The 18,701-nt window shown below is 41.1% G+C and overlaps 1 long non-coding RNA gene across 1 annotated transcript in view; it reads right to left on the bottom strand.

Annotated features, from left to right (window-relative positions):
- Positions 1-599: 599 nt before the first annotated feature.
- The window catches only part of LOC133479684 (uncharacterized), a 33,564-nt gene continuing 15,462 nt past the window's right edge, over positions 600-18,701 (bottom strand). Inside the window, exon 3 of the long non-coding RNA XR_009789040.1 lies at positions 600-994. This is a non-coding gene — a long non-coding RNA (uncharacterized LOC133479684). The remainder of the gene's footprint in view (positions 995-18,701) is intronic.

Below are 18,701 nucleotides of genomic sequence, written 5' to 3'. Positions count from 1 at the left end.
AAATCAGCATCTACAATCAAAATTGAAATCATTTTTTATGCATAATGTATGTGCTTGTTGCCTGAAACATCTGTTCATTATGCAGAGTAATGCATTCTTGTAGTTTTTTAAAAACTTGCGTCCTATAAAATAATCATAATGACTGCTTCATTACGGCTCGCAGGAAGACACCAGTACATTTTACAATACGCCGCCTGATTTACGCCTTCATTTACTTCTTTTATGGTCCAACGTCGTCGCAGGTTCAAATGCAGAAACATGTTTGTGTGTCGTTTTTGTTTTCTTTTTTTTAATATGCACAAAGTAAATGAAGCCCATGTGTGAAGTGGCTGTGATAGATAGATAGACAGATAGATAGATAGATAGATAGATAGATAGATAGATAGATAGATAGATAGATAGATAGATATTTAGATAGATAGATATAGGCATGACAGATGAAACCTCATTTCCCGAGGTTGTCTGTACTGGGTTTATTAAAAGCAAGTATAGCTTTGTCCTGTGTTAGTTACACAGTTCAAGTTCTCATTGAAGAAGAGAGCACGAAGCCCCCGAGAGACCCCCCCCCCCCCCCCCGTGAAGTCGGAACATCAGCGCGAGTTGTCGTTTGCCGCTGCGTACACTTTCACGCCTCACTTAGCCCGCGATGCAAACGGGAGGCAGGCAACGCATCTTAATGTGTCGGCGGTACGGCGCGGCTACGGATACGATCGTAACAACGGGGGAGCAGCCGGCGTTTCCTGCATTGATGTGTGGTGAAATATTGACGAGATGACCTCTTTTTTGCCTACTGACCACAGTCTGTGTCCTCGAGTCGTGCCTAAATGATTTATCGACTCCCCTCAAGCAAAACAATCCTCTTTGGGAACATTTCCTTTTCACCTTATTAAATACCTTCTCCTGATGCCTCTTCATCAGCCATTTAGCCGTTGAACATCTGAGACAGGGATGTCCCAAAGTCCAGCCAGCCATCCATTTGTTAGCGGCCTGTGGCCTGAAGAAGAAAGAGCATTTGTACTTTTCAGTTATTCTTGTGGTAAGCGAAGAATTAATGAATTACATTTAACGTTACAGTGGCTAGAATTTTTTGTATTTTTTTTAATATTCAGCACAATACATTTCTTAAGTACAGTTCAGTTTAACTTTTAAGTCCAATAGCCAAGAGTTGCATTGTTTTCAAACATTTATGCAAGTACAACATTTAGTATTGCTGTAAGCTCTCGATTTACCGGTCGATCTCCATTCCGACCCTCACGTACGGTCACGAGCTGTGCGTCACGACCAAAGGATACCAAAAAAAATCACGAATACAGGCGGGCGAAATGAGTTTCCTCTGCAGGGTGTCCGTGCTCTCCCTTAGAGATAGAGAATCTCAGTCACACGGGAGGGACTCGGAGTCAAGCCACTGCTCCTCCGTATCCAGAGGAGCCAGATGAGGTGGCTGATGCATCTGGTTAAGATGTCTCATGGAGGCCTCCGTGGTGAGGTGTTTCGGCCATGAACGACCGGAAGAAGGCCCTCGGGACGACCCAGGAAACACTGGAGAGACTATGTCCCTGGCCGGCCTGGGAACGCCTCAGAATACCCCGTGAGAACTGGGGAAAGAAGACTACAATGCTAAAGCTGCTGAAGAAAACTGATGGACGGACGGACGGACGGACGGTAATTGTGTCTAAGACTAAATGGCTAAGACCTGTAGGGTTCCTCAGGGGTCAATCCTGGGACCCCTATCTGTACTATCAATCTGTACACGCTTCCATTAGGCCAGTTATCAAGTGTCCTCCCACAACAATGCAGATAACACTCAGATCTACAGTACACGTAACTGAGGGGAGGGGATTTGATCTGCCTTGTAATTTGATGCACTTGGAATTGCCTTGTGTACCAATTGTGCTCCACAACCAAACTTGTCCCTCCTATTTATAGCTTTAATAAACCAGTTTTGGGGTTAATTCTTTGTGTGTTTTAAAATCATCTCTGAAAGTCTTTTGTTAATGTTTGTAAAAGAGTAAAAAGTTGGGCAAATACAAATTGGCACCGTGTGATCTGGTCCGATGCTGGCAGGCAACCACAAGGCTGGAAAGGGATGATGGGTTTGTAGCGAGCGGCAGCTGAGGTGGGTGGGGAGGCGGAGGAGGAGGAGGAAAAGGAGCAGGAGGGGGACGGAGGTATGATGTCGGGGCGGTCGGGGATCAGCGAGGAACAACAGCGCTGCTCCCGAGCGTCCGCTCCCTGACACTTTCCGTAATCTGATAACGAACGAGGACAGGTTGCCCGGGTTGCTAGCTGGCAGCCCACCCGCCGGACCGCCGCCACCGGATTGAGGCGGATGAGGCCCCGGCCCGGGCTTGGCAAGCGGCGGCCCGGCAGCCTCGTGAGGACACTTAAAGGGTGATTAATCATTGTTCAGGCGGCAGGATGGGAAGGGGAGCGGCGTCGCGCACCTCTGAAGCAATTAAATCCCCGTGATCTCCACCAGGTTTGTCTTGTAGATAAGTCAGCCTACCAAATTGTTCCTAATTCATCAAATGCAACATCAAAACACAATTTATTCCCCATCGTTTTTTTTCAAGAAAACGATTATACTAGCTCCGTATAAGATACATCTCCCCGATTGCGACGGGAAGCTGCTTTTTTTTTTTTTTTGACTCCTCGGCACTAACAAGGTGCAATCGCACATGAACCCAATAATGATATAACCACATATTTAATCGTCAACATCAATAATTTGTCATCGTTTCTCTTTGCACAAAAGGTACCTCGCCTCTCCTCTGATAAATTCCATTGACAGAGGAAAATGACATTTATATCAGCCAATATTTAATCATATGTAATATCACAAATCTTTTCTTTATAGGAAAGTGGAACATCCTAATTTGTTGTCTTATATCTTTGCTAAAAGTTGACTCGCCCCACCTCTAATAACCTCCGGTGACAGACAAATCCAAGGCTTATAACCAAATATTTAATAATGTATGACATCTTGAATATTTTTTTTTAAAGGAATGTAAAACAGTGGTAGATTGTCTTCTTTTTATGAAAGTACAACATCAGCAATTTGTCCTCTTTTTTTTTTACTTTCCCTCTATTAAACTGCACAGTCCCAAATGACAAGTCAAGTGAAGTTGATTTGGTTAGCCTTCCGTCACAAAAAGCGTCTGAGATGGCATCACAGGCCCACTTATGGAACCCGATACATTTTGTCTTCTTTTTAGGAAAGTGCAACATCAACAATTTGTCTTTTACCTTTTCTAAAAGTTGACTTCTCCCTTCCGATAAACCGCACTGACAGTCATAGCTGCAACCCGCTATTTATTAATATACATTATAGCAGCGGAATTCTTTTCTTTGTAGTTGATTGATTTCTTTTATGAAAGCAAGGTAAAGTCCACCTCTGAAGCAATTAATCCCGGTGATCTCCACCAGGTTTGTCACCTCTCAAATGGTTCCCAATTGATGAAGTGCATTCTCACACACAATTTATTCCCCATCGTTTACGGTGGCATTTTTGAAATAAAAAAGCAGCGACTTTGCCACATCGGCGCACGTGTTATATTAGCTCCGTATAAACTAAGTACCCCAGATTACGACGGGAATCTGCTTTTATTGCTCGCATCTGGCCCAGTCACAATTCATTTTCGCGTTTGCTGTGGCAAATTTTGAGCGATGGCGGCATAAATCACGGCGCTAATCAGAAACATAAGTGACAAGAAGCCGTCGCACCCCCAATCCACCGAACACCCTCCCGCCCCTCCAACCTGGGTCGCCTTCGCGCAACAAAGGAGAAACATATGGCTGGCAAAAGAAAGCTTTTATTTGCAAGGTATATAACCTGAGCGTAAAAAGAGAGATTACCAACCCTCATTTGCATTTTTCCGTCATCGCGGCTCCGGCCTGCATGCCGACGACTTCAGTAATGGATAAGAAAAACATTTGTGCCTCGTTACAGATTTGATTCTCAACTGGAGTGCCTTTAGGAAAGCGGAGGACGCGGTTGGATGCTTTTTGTTGCAAGGTGAATTACCGCAACGAGGAGTTTTGCTGAAAGTTGACTCGATGCCTCGAATAAACTGCTTTGAAAAATGCACCCGGCGCTGACATAACCCATTATTTCATCATTTATATCATTTTCTTTTCTTTGATGGAAAGTTTAACATCAATAATTGATCTTCTTTTTTCTTTGCGAAAGGTTTACTCGCCTCTGATAATCTGCATTGACAGAGGAAAAGGACATTTAAATAACGTGATATTTAAAATGTCTTCAATCTTTTCTTTTTAGGAAAGTGCAACATAAAAATTTGCCTTCTTGTAACTTGCTCAAAGTTGACGCGCGCCTTCAATAAACCGCTTTGACAGATGAAAATGACACTTATACAACAATTTTGTTCATTTTCTTTTTAGGAAATAGCATCATCACTAAATGTGTGTTGTTCTTTTATTGTATCTAAAGGTTTAATACTTGCCTCTGAAACGGCACTGATAGTCAAACCTCATGCTGACACAACCTGAGATTATATAAATGAAAAGTATGGTCATGTATGACATCTTAAAAAAAAAAATTCTGAGCTATAACCAATGGCTAAATAAATATCATATGAATCAAATATCATGTTATAGTTTTTTTTTTTTTTTAGCAAAGTGGGGGAAACTAATGATAAAATGACAATGACTAGAATGAAGTGCATTGAAAGACGAATACAACACTGGTATCGCACAACACCTAATCATATTTCTATTTGAAATCTTTTCTTTTTAGGAAAGTCCAACACACATAGCTGAATGTTTCCCTTTTTTGTTGTGAGGTGAAGAATCTTTGCTCAATGTTCACATCTCGCCTCTAATAAACTGCACTGGCAGACGAACCCGACGCTGATGCGAAAAGACGAATCCCGGTTATTACGAGTTCTCTGTGGAAAACTCACGCCTCTCTCTTCCAAATCATATTTGGAGAGGAGGAGGAGGAGGAGGAGGAGGAGGAGGTGGGCCGAGGGAGGCGTACATTCTTGCCAATAATAGTAAAATGGCTGCGGTTTTAATTGCGTCATTACATAGCCAATATCAGCCGCCTGCCTGCCAATATCAATATTGCCGTAACGCGGACAGAATACAGATGACCCGGGGCGCACGCGGGGCGGCCTGCGCCAGGGGGCGAGGGGCTGCCGGGCGGCGGCTCGTCTTCCTAATGTCCCGCCCCCGAGTCCCACCCTTGTTTGGAGTTCAGTGGATGCTGCCACACGCAGGAATTGATGGGCCTTGAGGGGAACATCTGTGTGCGTGTGTGTGAGTGTTTGTTTACATGTGTGCATTTGAGAAAGCATCATTTATGCGTAGCGTTGCGGACACTCATCATCGGGCATCAGAATCATCTTGATTTTGCCAAGTATGTCAAAAAACACACAAGGAATTTGCCTCCGGTAGTTGGAGCCGCTCTAGTACGACAACAGACAGTCAATTGACAGAGAACACTTTGGAGACAGAAAGACATTGACAAAAAAAAACAGTCACTGAGCAATAAAGGGTTGCTAGTTATCTGGTAATGCCGGTACAATTTTTTTTTAACAATTGTGCAAAAAGATGCATTGTCCTCTAGCAATGAGAGCGGTTCGGATGACTAATTTAGCAAAAGTCCGGCGCAATGACCATTGCGCAAAGGGCGCCGAGACTTCAAGGAATGTTTGCAGTTTGAAGTGACTAGTAGTGCGGTAATCTGGGACAATGTCGATTGTGCAAATGTTGCAGATACTCCTCAGTCAGTGTGCAAGTGATGCAGATGCTACTCTGGCATGAGTGGCCAGTATTGGTCAACAACAGCTATGCAAATAGTGCAGCGTGGCGAGACTACTACAGTGAGTGCACGAGTAATGTATCATTGGCCCGACAGAAATGTGACAAGAAACTCGAGTCAAAAAATTGGCAGCATTTTGCAATGGAATTGTAAGTTAGCTGTTTACGAAGTTGATGGCAAGAGGGAAGAAGCTGTTGGAATGTCTGCTAGTTCTAGTTTGCATTGATCGGTAGCGCCTACCCGAGGGAAGGAGCCGGAAGAGCCGGTGACCGGGACGTGGAGGGCCCGAGAGGATTTTGCACGCTCTTGTCTTAGTTCCGGCAGCGTGCAAGTGCTCAAGGGTGGGTAGGAGGGTACCGACAATCTTTTCAGCAGTTTTGCAGTCGGAGTTTGTCCTTTTTTGTAGCAGCACCAAACCAGACTGCGATGGAAGAACACAGGACTGATTGGTGTAGAACTGCCTCCTGTGGAAGGCCGTGCTTCCTCAGAAGCCGCAGGAAGCACATCCTCTGCTAGGAGTTGATGTTGATCGCCCACTTCAGGTCCTGAGACACTATTAGACCACCTGTCATGAAGTGAACCACTACGAACAGGAATTTCAAAGTGAATTAATTTTTTCATGTCCACATTCACCATTTATATATATATATATATATATATATATATATATATATAAATATATTTAGATAAAATGAGTGCACTGGCTTAATGCTAATATTCAATACCATTGACACGCTGACTAAAATTTACATAGATGTTATCGTAATTATAACTCTAAATGCTACTTTCATGGACACGGAGCGGCAATGCATACAAATGGAGCACACGACAGAAGACAATTACACGTTGTAGAGTTAAGCATCAAACTGTTCAATCAAACCATATTAGTTCATCTCATGAAAGTACGCTTGTTTAATGCGAATATATATCATGTGATGGGGTAATGGAAATTAGCATTCATGTACTATAGCACCATTTTTAATAACAACTCAAAATATCTCATAACTTTATCACAATTGAAGAAAGCAATACCACTGGTAGCAACGTATAAAATTTGAATGTGATTAAAATAAAAGTACAACCTGTGTTTTACTCATATACAAAACAAACAAACAAACAAAAACATCGACGACGGCCATTTTGATTAGTTCAATGAAGACAGCGTGGCCCCAGCATTTCTGGATGATTATACATGCCATAGATGGGCTAACAGAAATTAGCATTGATTTTACAGTAATTATAGAGAATATAAATCTTCAAACATCTGCTAATTTAACAAACAAAGAGCATCAATACATACAAACGGCACAGTCAACAAAAGAGCATGAAACTATGTAATTTCGTCAACCCAAAGTCCACTAGCTTAATGCTAACATATAATGCAAAACGCTAAAGACGAGGTCACTAAAATTAGTGTAGATGTTACGGTCATTATAAACATCTTAAATCTTTTCTTTTTAGGAAAGTGCCACATAGTTTGTCTTCTTTTTCAAATAAAATAATGTATACAATAAAATCAAATACATATTTAATATATTTTGTCCATTCAAACTGGTAGTAATGAACTCAAATGAAACTCAACAATGAATCGAACAAGCAAAGAGGAGTCAGGTGAAACGAGTTTGCCATAGCTGAGAGCAAACCCGAGGTGAGAACTGTTCTATAATTTCTCACGTTTTCTTTTGAGGAACAACAAGTGCAACATCAATAGTTTATCATCTTTTAAGGAAAATGAATTACGCTGTAAAAACACAAATTATGTCATTTGTAACTACTTTGATGAAGGCAAAATTGCCTCTCGTAGTTCCCACAATGCACTCGGAGCATCTATATTAATACATTCAGGACCGCGGAGATGATTTTGCCCTTTCAATATTTCACGCTCACATCCAGTGAGTCGCTTTGTTGTTTAACTGTTAATGTCACTACAGTATATAAGGACGAGAGGCGGGACAGCGTAGGAAGGACAGATGATTTATTGACTGCAAACATGTCAGCCAGACTTGCTGTACCAGCTGTTTGAGGTTACCAGGTTAGCAAGTAGCATGAACCGGATGCGGACCTTGGACACAGCAAAACTACATCAATCTCGGTTTCAAAATAATGTGAAACCTGAAAAACACATTCAATTATTCATATTACCCGACGCTCACGTGACAAGTTCTCATGGTTTGGCCATCATTATTCCCTGACCTCAACCCTATTGAGAACCTGAAGCACATCCTTTAAAGATTTTTAAGGGTGGTTAGAAGTATGCATACTTCCAAACAGCAACTGTGGGAGGCCATTTTTGCATCCTCAAACGAAGTACAGGCAGAAACCAATGCTGATGTGACGAATCCCCTTTTTCTTTCCGGAAAACTCTCTCCTTTCACCTAAGTCATAAAAAAGTACTTTTCTTTTGTGTAAAAAAGAACAAACAAACAAAACTGCAAAATGCTAACAATAAATTCTTCAATAAATGATTTTCAAATAAACAACATGTATACAAGAAAATAAAAACTACATAAATCAAAATGTAGAACAAGGTTACATCTTTTGAGGAAAGTACAACGTCAATAGTTTGTCTTCTTTTGAGGAAATGAATGATGCAGACAAGACCAACAGTAAGAGTTGGAACAATGGGAATCATTACAATTTCCCCCCAAAAATTTGCATTGGATATCATCCATCCATCCATCCATCCATCCATTTTCTGAGCCCCTTATCCTCACAAGGGTCGCGGGACAATTTTTTAACATTCTTAACAAAGGTCAAAAAATAAGTTAACAGCTGTGCATCATAAAACGAAAACACTAAACGGTCTGCCTTAACTTGAATGTAGAAAAGTGAAACGAGGTGACTTTGCGATTAAGGAAACGCAAACATGACACGCAAAAAAAAAGCCAAAGAAAAAGCTAAGCATGCACAGCTCATCCTTTGAAACTTGCTGTCGTGAACTCTTGCCATGTTGCATTTCCAACTTAAAAAGGTGCCGCAACCAAGCTGCACTTAATATTGGTTGTTTTTTGTTGAGTAAAAGGAGTATTTGCCTGTGATTGTTGTTATATGCTCCTTATGTATTTGTTTCTGCACCGTTTGTGTTCAAATATGAGTAGCTTAAAGGTTTAGAACGACCACGATAACGAAGCTAGTTCTGTTAGCCTGTCTATGGCGTTCCTCATTATGTGTTAGCATTCAACTAGCAGACTTTCAGAAGAAGTTATGTGCTTTGGTTACATACACAATGTGTAATTCTCTGTTTAACATTTAGTTTTACAATAAACTTCGAGTGGGAGTAAACCCAACAGTTACATGTACTTTCACACTTTGTGAACTACAGGGCCATAATCTAGCAGTGGAATGCCTGAAGCTCACTTGAATGTCAATTATTTGCAATATAGACAAAGCGAAAAAAAAAAACGCAGTAACTCAAAAAATGAGCAAGTCAGGGAACCACTGTATTTGCGTTTGGTGATATGGCCATGCACCACATACACAGAGTGTAGTGTATGAAGTGCTGCCCCCACAAGTGGAAATGCTTTGATTGTCTTTGCGGGTGCTCGTCATGGTAACAAGCTGTGCATAACATTGGCCTAGCGCTATATGGGGGCGGTGTTACGAGACAGGACCGCCCCCTCAAAACGGGCTCATTTCAGCAAGACAAATAGGGTGAAAATACATAATAAACTTTGAAATAAATAGATTGGATTTAGGCAGTAAGTACAACCTAAATGAGCTTTTCTACCTTATTTTACAAGATTGTTCTCAGGCATTTTGAGCAACGTCACACACGGCTGCTCTTCTGACCTAACTTTTATTGTCAAGTGGAGTCGTGATTGGTTTGCTGCACCTGCCATTTGTTTTGGTACCACCACCCCCCCCCCCCCCCCCCCCCTCCCTCCATGATGAGGCCCCTGATTGGTGGACAGGGTCCAGGACATCTCTGCGATCGACAGCTGTTGATAGCTCTGAAATGGAGAGCAGCAGTCGGAGCGTAACAATGAGCTCATTGCGCTCTTGGCTTGGGCCGCCGGTACCGGGCGGTGCGGGGGGTGCGCAGGGGGTACCTAGAGAATTTCACGGGGGACCACAAATGAGTGCACATGGAAATTAAGCTGGGGAGGGAGCGCATAACTAGTAATACAACACTGATAATTACAATAAGCACACCAAACAGAACGCAATTCAAAATTCTTTATGTTGATCTGAATGGCTCATCATCGCGGCTACTGGTCCAACAAAAGAGAGTTGCCTCCGCCAAGGCCTAAGGCTCTGGGTTTGCTTGTGTTTGCTCATTGCTAGCATATTTTTTCAAAAAGTATCAATTCCAATGAAGGTTTTCATTTTTTTCCCCAATGACAAATTGATCAACTTTTGATTCAGATTGTAGATTCTGATGCCAAATTCGGGAGATTGCCATATTCAATGATCTATTAAGGATGGGACAAAATATCAATATGGCAATGTATGCTCTCATCAATAGAGGCCCTTAGCTTACAGTACAACAGGGTAGATTGTTGTACCTCAAGGGACAAACCATAGACTCCTACTGTTGGAGTCAAATAGTCAACCCAGAAATTAAACAGGTTAGATTGTTATACCTTGTGGACACGGATAGACTTTTACTCTTGGAGTCCAAAAGTCTGCCTTAAGTGTACAGCACAATAGGGTTGATTGTTGTATCTTGACGGACATGAACGGACTTCCACTCTCGGAGTCCAATAGTCAGTCCAAAGCATTCAATACAACATGGAAAACTCTTGTACCTCGCGGAACACAAATACTCCTCGAGTCCACTGTTAGACTTCCACTCTTGGAGTCTTATAGTCAACCCTATGCATACAGCGCAATAGGGTAGACTGTTGCATCCTGACTCAGGGAAACAAATAGACTCCTGTTATTGGGTTGCAATATTCAGCACTAACCTTAAAGTATAACAGAATAAATTGTTGTACCTTCAGGGGAAAAAAAAAGTTGATTCCCACTCTTGTAGCCCTTAGCGTACAGTACAGCACAGCATGGTAGGTTGTTGTACTTTGAGGGACACATGGACTCCCGCTCTTTGGAGTCTAATTTTCAGCCCTAAGCATACAGTACTGTAGAGTAGTTTGTATTTGACACAAATACTTGCAGTCTAACACGCAGTCCTGAGCATACAGGAGAGCAGGGTAGATTGTTGTACCTTGGTGGACAGAAATTGAATCCCACTCTTAGAGCCCTAAGCATACATTACAATAGGATAAATTGTTGTACTTCAAGGGACACCAACAGACTTCCACCATTGGGAGGCCAACAGTCGGTCTCAAGTGTGCATGACATCAAGGTAGGTTGTTGTACCATAGTAGACACAAATTTCATTCCACTCTTACAAGAGGGTAGATTGCTGTACCTCAGGGGACACAAAGAGACTCCCACTGTTGGGAATCCAATAGTCAACCCTAGACACACAGCACACAAGGGTAGATTGTTGTACTTTTGAGGTACGGATGTTTTCTTGTAGGTTCAGATGACACAGGCTGTTGCTATTCAAATGTACAAGGAGGCAAACCCTAGATTTGTGTCGCCATAAATCGGTATACATCCTTTGAGGTTACCAAAACAACACATTTCAATGTGAAATTAGCATTATGGGAGGTCAGCAGTCCCTGATCTTAATTAAAGTCATTTCAACATTGTATGAATCTGCGTTCATTTATTCCTCTTTCTTCATTTTTAAAAGCGCTTATTTGGCAGCCACTTATTTGTTATATTAAAAAAGACATTAGGCACGAAATGATTTGGCACCGCCGCGATTTTTGTGAGTTTGAGACCCCTATTGAGGGAAATCTCGGGGTTTTGGGCGGTGATGAAATGCTTAATAAGAAAATACGCGGCGGCTGCCAGCGTCGCCGTCGTACCCACTAACGGCTCGCTGGAGTGTGCGAAAACTTGTAAACTTTCCAAGTCCCGCAAAGTTCACCTGCCGAGTTTTTGCCTCGTCGCGGCATCTGCGATTAGACGGGAAGGAGAACATCTTTAATTGCTTTAAAATCTGAATGCATGATAAGATGGGATTAATTTGATTCCCCCCCCTCCCCTTCCTACAAGTAGCAGATGGTTTATGTCTTCGCAAAGGCTCCTGTTGTAAGACGAGATTCCCCCAGCACGCCTGTGATTGGTCACTGCTAATGAAGCATGCTGGGCTGATTATTGATTTAGAAAATGAGGACAACACGAGTATTGTTGTTTGTGTGTATATAATAAATTAAAGACAAGCTTTGTTTAGGAGTTGACAGAAATCCGCTTTAAACGACATCAAATATTACATTTTCCGTTCAGGTGCTCTCCGGCCTGTCACACTCGTTTTATTGTTTATTTCCAAACAGCCACTTTTATATTTACCGCTAACAAGCAGATGGTCGACTTGACTTATTTGTGTTTCTCAATGACCGATCAGATGCATGATGGGAAAAGCAATGAGCTGCTTGTCAGGCAAAGAAGCTAATTCACGTGCGCATTCCCTCCATTGACTGCTGGTTTTTTTGGTCCTTTTTTTTTGCGGTTATTATTGGCTGCTGCAGATGTTTGCCAGCCTCCTTGCCGACAAATTAACATCCTCGCGCCGACAGGCTCGGGAAATTGACGACATCAGAGTTTTTACGGCAGAGGCTGAGGCGGTATCCTCAAGAGGTTCCTGACGCTTTCACGGGGTACAGGATGCAGACACGGTACCGAAACTGGAGATTTCCTAAATTCTCGTAGATATCAAATCACACAAAATAACTAAAGTTTGCCATTTTTCCTGACGCATTCTCACACTCCAAAAATGTACGACGCGGGTATCACTTACGGTGAGGCCGGTTGGAAGAATCAGTTTTCTGATACTCAACTTTTGCAGTTTAACCTGATACGGTATAGTGCACGATGCAGAAATGATACCAGGTCAAATCCAATTAATTAAAAATTACCAACATAGTTGTGATCTACGGTGAGGCTCGGGTAGTCAACTCAAAAGTTTCCTGACGGTTGACTTTTTCAGTTTCACGGGGTACTACCAAGTATTATAGAGGCTGATATATCATGAAAGGTTGATATAGACCAAAAGTGGAGTTTTTATATTCTTGACACTTGACCTTTACAGTTTTTATGGGATACGGTACGATGCAGGATGCCGATAGGGCACCAAGTAAAATAGTTGGAGGTTTCGTAAATTCTTGTATGTGGAAAATCATACATCAAAATTGGAGTTTGTATGTTTTTTTCTGATGAATTAACATCCCCACGCTCAGAATATTTACGATGTGGCTGCTCTTTGCGGTTTGCGCACCTTGGCCACCAGGGGGCAGTGTAATACAGCCATACAGGTAAATGAAACACAATTCCAATGAAGTTGGGATGTTGTGCCAAACGTAAATCAAAACAGAATACAGAATGTCACAGCTTTTGTTGGAACGGGTTGCCGACAGCAAATTAAAAATGAGAATATTTGCGCACGCAAAAAATAACGTTAATCGATGAGAACATTCTAATTTTGAAATCATTCTAAAAGGATTTGCAAATCATTGTATTCTGTTTCAATTGACGTTCTACTCAATGTCCCAACTTCATTTGAATTGGGTCTTGTACATGGAGTTGTCTCAGCTCCTCAGTAAGCCGCCATGCATGCTTCGTCATTTTTCACACAGGATAAAGAATTTATGCCTGTGAGTATTGTTATATTTTCTGTCTACATACATTGTAATGTAATGTAAAGGAAAATAATGCGGTTCTTTCAAACACACAATGTGTAATTCCCTTGGTTTTATGGTTAGTTTGACAGTAAACGTCAAGCCTCTTTTTTGAAGAATTGTTCACCATCTGCAAACTGCTGCTCATGGAGTTCATTTCACTATACAGCACTCGTATCTCAAATTTTTGCTCTCAATTCCAAGCAAAACATTGGCCGCCCGACGGGATTGCAACTCAAGACAACTCTATAAGTGTGTATATAACTTTGTTTTGGGGCATTTCCATTTGTTTAAAAGTGAAGCATTACCTGGGTTCAGGAACCTTTCGGTTTGGGAATGGCATCAGGGAACGGATTACATTTGTGAACCGAGGTTCCACTGTATTTGTTGTTGTTGTTTTGTTTTTTCCAAGATGGCAGACAAGATTGCATCCTGTCCAGTTGAGAACACTTGGAACATTTGCATTATTGAAAATATCGCTGCCAAGTCCCATCCAAGTCATCCAACTTTCAACTCTGTGCTACAAACAACCCCTTGTGGCATTTTACCACCTGTCGCTAATCACTGGATGAACCCGTCACGACGTGAGCGCTGATTCAAAACAACTCGGGCTGGCGGAGCGACAACCCTCAAGACCCTCCGGGAGCGGCGTCGGCATCGACTTCATGGATTTTTTTTTCCCCCTCGCATGCTTAACAATTGATGCGTTGCCACTTCCTGTTATTTACACTGGACTGATGGTGGCGCAGGGTGTCCGGTGGGATCCGGCGGCATGTGCGAAGTCTTTAATATTGAACGCAGACGCCACCTGCAGCCGGAGGCGGGAGAGCGGCCCCGCCCCCCGCACGAAGGGGGACTTCTAGAAGAATATAGAATGAATAAAGTCCACCGCCCCGTCCCACAGGACAGCGGCGGTGTTCACTTGACCTGCTTTAGCTTTCACTGCGCAGCGCAACGCATGCATCGTTACCTCCCCCAAGGCAACCTCAGTGGAGGGGACGGCGCACCATCGAGCCCCAATCATGCATCCTTTAGCTACAAGGGTATGCGCAAATAGATCCACAGTAATCCCCAGTAATTTATTGAACTTTTAATTTTGAACATACAGTACCAAAAAAAACCACGACGAAATACAATAAAGTAGTGAAGTCAGCTCACAACAAGCTTTTTTTTTCCTCAAAAAGGAGGCGTCAAGCTGGTTATTGCCACTCCCAGAGCACTTCAAGTTTACTGCCAAACTAAACACAAATCAAAGACAATAAAGCATTGCGGACTTAAAAGAAGCACATCACTTTTATTGTGGAGTGAAACTCTTCTTTGTTTGTCTGTATGACTGGTTTATACTGCCTCCAGGTGGGCAAGTCGCGCGCACCAGGTGGCGCCGCATATTTTCATTCTGTTTCTGTTATTACTACGTTTCTATAAAGTACAAGACAGTCAACCCCCCGCATATTCACAGTTGGGACTTTTCTTTCCCAATTTTTTTCCAGTCTTTCATTTTTATGGCATGGGGCACACAGGGAAGCAACCCCAATTTCACTCTTGGTGGTTTATTTTTGGGGGTTAATTTTTTTTTTCTTTCAATGTAATTATAATGGTTGTCAATTATTCGCAGATTTTTGCTATTCGCGGTCAGGCCCAGTCCATATCCCCCGCAAATAGCGTGTGTCCACTGTATTATAGAGTGCTATTTTTCTTCTTAAAAAACAAAAATTACTCGAAAATGTTAGTAAATGTTTTTTTTGGGAGGCTGGAACAAATTAGTGGCATTTCCATACATTTCAATGGGTAGAGATGATTTAAGACATGAGTGTTTTGAGTTAAAAGCATGATCACGGAACAGATCAAACTCGTAACTCAAGGCACCATTGTACATATTGCATGCACATACTGTAATTGCCACAAAAATACAGATACACATGAATGTACATACAGCATAACTACTTAAATAATGATTTGATTAAAATGTATTGCACATAAAATAAATAACTATTAAATAAATAGTTAAATAACTATTGCACCCTTCTTCTTTTCCTTTGGGGGTCGCCACAGGGCGTCATCCTTTCCCATGTGAGCCTATCTCCTGCATCCTCCTCTCGAACACCAACTGCGCTCATGTCTTCCCTCACGACACCCATCAACCTTCTCTCCGGTCTTGCCTGGCAGCTCCATCCTCATCACCCATCGACCAATATACTCACTATTTCTCCTCTGGATGTGTCCAAACCATCGAAGTCTGCTCTCTCTAACTTTGTCTCGTAAACTTCGAACCTCGGCTGTCCCTCTGATGAGCTCATTTCTGAATTTCTCCAATCTGGTCACTCCGAGAGAGAATCTCAACACCTCCAGCTCTTAATTCCTGTCGTCTCTTCAGTGCCACTGTCTCTAATCCGTACATCATGGCTGGCCTCACCACTGTTTTATAAACTTTGCCCTTCATCCTAGCAGAGACTCTTCTTTCACATAACACACCTGACACCTTCCTCCAGCCGTTCCAACCTGCTTGGACCCGTATCTGCACTTCCTGACCGCACTGACCATTGCTCTGGACGGTTGACCCCAAGCATTTCAAGTCCTCCACCCTTGCTATCTCTTCTCCCTGTAGCCTCCCTCTTCCCCCACCATTCATGCACATATCTTCATTCCTCTGCTTTCCAGTGCATGCCTCCATCTTTCCAACTGTTCCTCCAGCTGCTCCCTGCTTTCACTGCAGATCACAATGTCATCTGCAAACATCACGGTCCACGGGGATTCCAGTCTAACCTCATCTGTCAGCCTATCCATCACCACTGCAAACAGGAAGGGGCTCAGGGCTGATCCCTGATGCAGTCCCACCTCCACCTTAAATTCGTCTGTCACACCGACAGCACGCCTCACCGCTGTTCTGCCACGACCGATCCGGTATGGAATTCTTTGGATGAACGCTCATATTTGTTTGGCAAAGTTTGAAGCCGGAGGCCCTTCCTGACGCAACCCTCTGCATTTATCCGGGCTTGAGACCGGCCTACATTTTGCACTGGCTTGTGCCCCCCCATAGGGCTGCATTCAATAACTATTGCACCCAAATATATTTTTTAAACAAACAGTTCTTAAAGATTAAATGCAAATGTATAAAAGTTCACGTAAAAGTTAAACACAACTGAACTTTACTTAGGAAGTTATTCTTTTGCAAACCACAAGAGGGAGGCCACGTACCGCTACTGTTACCCATATAACACTTTGAGAATCACTGGAATTGAACATTATTTTTCTTGTTTGGCGTACATGTGTAAGCGAACATAGATGATTACACGTGACTCAGTTTGCGACCAAACGAGCAAACTTTGACAAGCGCTGTTCGCCTTTTGTCATTTTTCCTCCCGTTTGTGAACAAAATGAGCACGTCTGTCGTATTAATTGAAGACGACGGCGTGTTACAGGAGTTCAGCACATATTAGCGAGGCGGCGTGGACCCGAGGCGAGCGGCTCATCTAAATGCAGACGCGTTAAATCCATTAAAAATAACAAGACGGGGGAAGAGACAAACAAGATTGACGTGCAGATAAAGAGCAGTACAATTCCACGGCCACGAATAATGAAAAATCCTTTTATCGACAACACATCAAGGAGCCTCTTGAGGTGACGCTCGCTTTAATCCTGTTGACTATTCTGTACGCCACTATATTTGTCCCCCCCAAAAATGCGTGCCTTGACAAATTGCTATCGAGACTCAATCCTATTAAGGCACGCTGTACTGTGCTGTGCTGTGCTGTCATTAATGCACCGCAACAACGTTTATGTATTTTTAGAGCTTTGTTGAGACGCCTTTGAGAAGTCAATCAACCAAAAAAAAATTTTAAAATGTAAAAAAAAAAAAGAAAAAAAAAAAAACACAGGAAAGTGAATCGTTTCAGCCACTCTTCCAGCGATTGCTCATGTCTGACCGCTCATGTTTCGTTTCAGACAGGTGCGGGATTACTTTTGTGCTCAAGCGCCACATTTGAATTCTTTCAAATGTCATATTTAAGTATGTATTTAAGTCCCATTGTATGATCAATTATTTCAAAATACATATACAAAAATGTCAATATAAACTGAACATAGTGATGCAAAAAGTTGTCAAATGTATTTGCACTATTTTTATTTTACTTTTTCAAAAAATGTAAATAATTTTGTGAATCACTGTGTTGTTTTTTTAAAGTATGGAAGGTGCTACAAAGTTTTGATTGATGCAACAACAAACTGTCATCCATGACTGGTAAAAATCGGACTGGAAAAGTAATTTAAGACATAAAATAAATACAAACATAAAAAAAAAGAACACAAAACAATGAAATAACAAATAATATAATTCTTTTAAAAAGCAGATTAATCAAATAAAAAGTAAATTATGTTTTCTCAATTTTAGAAAGTAGAATGTAAAATTAAGCAAGCAAAACTCAAAGCAAATTAACTTACTACAAATTTTTATATTATTATATTATTAAAAAATATATATAAAAGGAACTCCGGGTTACGCAAAGACAGATGAATAAATGAACAAAATAAAATTAATTAAATATTAAAATAAAGAAAATATTTATTTTGAATCAATTAATTTCTGGGATAAAGGTGGTTTCTCATCAAAGATAGGTTAAGTTAAAAAAACGATGACAAAAAATAATGAATAAAGTAAAAACAACTAATCATAAAATAAAACAAATCGAAACAATTATAAAATAATAAAGATTAAAAAAAGACATTGGGATGGGATTATTGTACTGAATTAAAACAATAATTACATAATTAATATAAGATTTCAAACCAATACATGAATAAAATTCTTAAAACAATAATAATAATTAAAAAAATAGAGATCTAAAGAATAAACTAAAAAAAAGGATTTAACATTATTCTCCTTATGTTAACATTATAACTGACATAGATAGAATGAAAAAATAAAAATAATATATATAATAGTAAAATAAAATACAACAAAATTCAAAAGTAATTTTAGGTTTACACTCATCAACCATATTTGAAGTCACAGTAAATCAATAAAATTATATATATATATATATATATATATATATATTCAAATTAAACTCTGACTTGACTGATATGTTTCTGGTATTTTATTTTCTGGTTTTCCCAGTTGGATATGTGTGTAACCCTCATTCCATGAAATAGGTCCCTTTTATTTAGACACTTAGTGCTGATTAGTTATAGTACTGATTTGAAAAAAGCAGAGACATGTACAGATTAAATAC

The sequence above is a fragment of the Phyllopteryx taeniolatus genome, chromosome 6 (assembly GCF_024500385.1).
Source record: "Phyllopteryx taeniolatus isolate TA_2022b chromosome 6, UOR_Ptae_1.2, whole genome shotgun sequence".
In the NCBI taxonomy this organism is placed as follows: domain Eukaryota; kingdom Metazoa; phylum Chordata; class Actinopteri; order Syngnathiformes; family Syngnathidae; genus Phyllopteryx; species Phyllopteryx taeniolatus.
The sequence above is the reverse complement of the archived record's forward strand: the minus strand, read 5'-3'. Positions and strand labels throughout refer to the sequence as shown.